The following is a 3,580-nucleotide window of genomic DNA, read 5'->3' as shown; positions in this document are numbered from 1 at the left end:
AGGTTGATGTAACTTTTATTAACATATAAGTGAAATATAAACTGATTAAAAAGGATGTTATATCTAGCTATTATGAGATAGATAAAAAGTATAGTATTTTTATAATGCATAATATAAAATATTGGGAGGATGTACCTAAATGGGAAAATTTGGACACTTAGATGACTAGTATGAAGAAATTATGACTCATAAGAATTGGTTTGAATATAAAGGAATTTAAGCAAACAAAAATTATAAAAATAGGATGTATGCTGAATTAATGAGACGATGGTTATGAGAATAATATAAGCTGAAAAAAATGTTATATAGAGTTATTATTATTATTTGTATAAATATAAAAAATGCCTATATCTAATCATTTATATATTGAAAATATTAAGAATTATATTTTGGCTAAGATTGAAGAAGAATACAAACGGGAGAAGGGAATATCAAAGAAATGTATCATTAATTAATATATTAATTATGGAATTATCAGATTTAATTATTATTATTACTGGGCCTGGGCAACAAAAAAATTAGCTACTGGTTCTGCCGAAGTGGTACGAACCGGATGAATCCCACCGAGGATAGGAAAGATTCTTTTCTGCCTAATCTTCAAACTGAAGAGAGGCAAGAAACAAAGATGGGGTGGAGGAGAATAGTGGATAGAATAGTGACAGGGAGCTCTGTCGTTTCCTGCTTTTAAATAACAATAGACTGGAGAGAAAGATGCACAAGGACAAAGGTGCGGAGACCCTTCTTCATCTAGCTCTTGCCATTTACCAAAATAGCCAAAATAGATACAAAGAGATAATGCAGCCTCCCACAACAGGGGGCCGGGAAAGAGAGATTGAGTTTGAGAAAGATTTATAGCACTACCAAAATAAGAGTAGGTCAGCATCCTTGATTTTCCTTACATTTTGCAAAACTTGTGAAGACTCTAAGCATTCAATTTTTCCAACTTTTTTTTTTAAGGCAAAAATGTGCTTTTGAAATCTATCAATGTGGCTAATTCTCTGATAGGGAAGCTCATCATGCATTTATTAAGCAACCTTACTAAGCAAGATATTGATAGAACCATATGTGGGGGTCTTTTGGTCATCATGAATCATAATTCTTACATAGGACACACAGAAACCTCTATATGAAGGGTTTAATACCTGCTTTTCAATTATTTTCCTCACATAAAATTCTGTAGGAAAGGGAGGAATTGTAAGTGAATAAATGCTTATTTTCAAGTTATACATGAGGATCAGAGATAAACTGTACAACCACTGGACTACATCTAATGCCATCTAAGTGAATCACTACAGATGTAACAGGTTGTCCCTTTCTGATTCTTCCAGTACATTTTTATAATGGATACAGAGATGATTGGAGGAATCATGAATGAAAGTTGGTTCCAATAATATATTTTAAGGTGTTTGGGAATGCAGTCTTGGCACCAGACATATATCATTTGTCACTACCAACTGTACATGTCAAAAATGATTTAAAGAAGTGTACCAATAGGTCAGGTTATTAGGAATCTTATAGTTATAAAGGTCAATCAGAACCACTGAATCTTCACACTGAGAATTTTATATCAGCAAATTGTATTTCCAATATCAACTAGTGTAGGATGTCAAAAATAGAAATCAAATCACTCCAAAATCCCTTCTGCTAAGAAAAGATTAAATTGCAACATTTCTCTCCCCAAGTACCTATATAACCACAGCATACTCTTCATTTTATTTCTGTTTTTTAATTAAATAGCCTTTAATGTATGATACTGACCATTTGTGGTTTGTAAGTCAGGAGCTGAGGACTGAATTACTTAAGAATAGCAATGAATAGAATGGTCAAAACTTTTTTTTAAAAAAATCCTGATGGAGAATCATCATCATCAAGATACTGTAGGAAAGCCTCTGAATATTTGAACTTCATCTTTGACTTCATTTATATAAATGTACCCATTCATCTGATGGCTCAGAACTATTTTGGAATAGAATTTAAAGTTGTGATGAAAGAATTCCACAAATAAATAAGTGCATGATTATAGTTAATTAACATGCCTTTTAGCGTAGTGATTCAGATATTGAACTAGGAGTGGGAGCGTTCAGGTTGCAATTCACACTCAATCTTGGATAATGTGTGATTTTGAAACAATCACTGTTTCTTAGATCAACCTATTTCAAGGGATTGTTGTTGGTCTGAGATAATATAGCAGGAGAAACTGCTGCATAAGTCATCTTGAGCTACTCAATGAAAACTAATAATTACATACATAAATAAAATTATACTGTATATACTTTCCATGGAAATACTGACCCTAAAAATACAATGAAAAATTTGCCACCCATGGATAAGACAAACCACAATTTTCATGGTATTTCGGCTAAAAATCCAGGAGTCTGTTTATCCATGGATGATTTTATAGATGAGTATATAAGGGAAATACAGGGACTTTTTTAAAAAAAGTATTAGAACAGAACAGAACAGAGCTGGAAGGGACCTTGGAGGCTTTCTAATCCAGCCCCCTGCTCAAGCAGGAAAACCTACATTATTTCAGACAAGTGACTGTCTAGTCTCTTCTTAAAAATCTCCAGTGATGGAGCGCTCATGATTAATTGTCCTCACTGTTGGAATTTTCCAGGTTGCTTCCCTCCTTGATCTGTTTCCAACCACTGTTTCTTGTCCTGCCCTCTGGTGCTTTGGAGAATAATTTGACCCCCCCTTCCTTGTGGTACCCCTCAAATACTGGAATACTGCTATCATGTCACCCCTATTTCTTCTTTTCTTTAGACTAGCCAAACCCAAGTCTTGCAGTCGCTCTTCTCTGAACTTCTTCCAAAGTCTCAACATCTTTTTTTGTGATATGGTGACCAAAATTGGTTGCAGTATTCCAGGTGTGGTCTTACTAGGGTTTTATAAAGCAGTACTAATACTTCACGTGATCTTGATTCTATGCCTCTGTTTATACAACCCAGGATTGTATTAGCTTTTTTGGCTGCTGCTGCACACTGCTGGTCATAGTCAAGTGATCGTCCACTAGGACTCCAAGGTCCCTCTCACAGTTACTGTTTTTGAGACAGGTCTTGCCTAATCTGTACTTATACCTTTTATTTTTCCTGCCTAAATGGAAAACTTTGCTTTTCTCCACATTAAAATTCATTTTGTTGGATAAGGCCCATTGTTCAAGTTTGTCAAGATCCTTTTGGATCCTGAGCTTGTCTTCTGGGGTATTGGCTTCTGCCAGTTTATTGTCATCTGCAAATTTGATGAGTTAGTAATAGTAATAGTAGTAAAGTTGGAAGGGACCTTGGAGGCCATCTAGTCCAACCCCCTGCTCAGGCAGGAAACCCTACACCATTTCGGACAAATGGCTGTCCAGTCTCTTCTTAAAAACTTCCAGTGTTGGAGCATTCACCGCTTCTGGAGGAAGGCTGTTCCACTGATTAATTGTTCTCACTGTCAGGAAGTTTCTCCTTAGTTCTAGGTTGCTTCTCTCCTTGATTAGTTTCCACCCATTGCTTCTTGTCCTGCCTTCAGGTGCTTTAGAAAATAGCTTAATTCCCTCTTCTTTATGGCAGCCCCTGAGATATTGGAATACTGCTAT

The sequence above is a fragment of the Crotalus tigris genome, unplaced genomic scaffold, assembly GCF_016545835.1.
Source record: "Crotalus tigris isolate CLP2741 ecotype Arizona unplaced genomic scaffold, ASM1654583v1 scf7180000020925.269527, whole genome shotgun sequence".
In the NCBI taxonomy this organism is placed as follows: Eukaryota; Metazoa; Chordata; class Lepidosauria; order Squamata; family Viperidae; genus Crotalus; species Crotalus tigris.
This window is presented reverse-complemented; position numbering follows the sequence as displayed.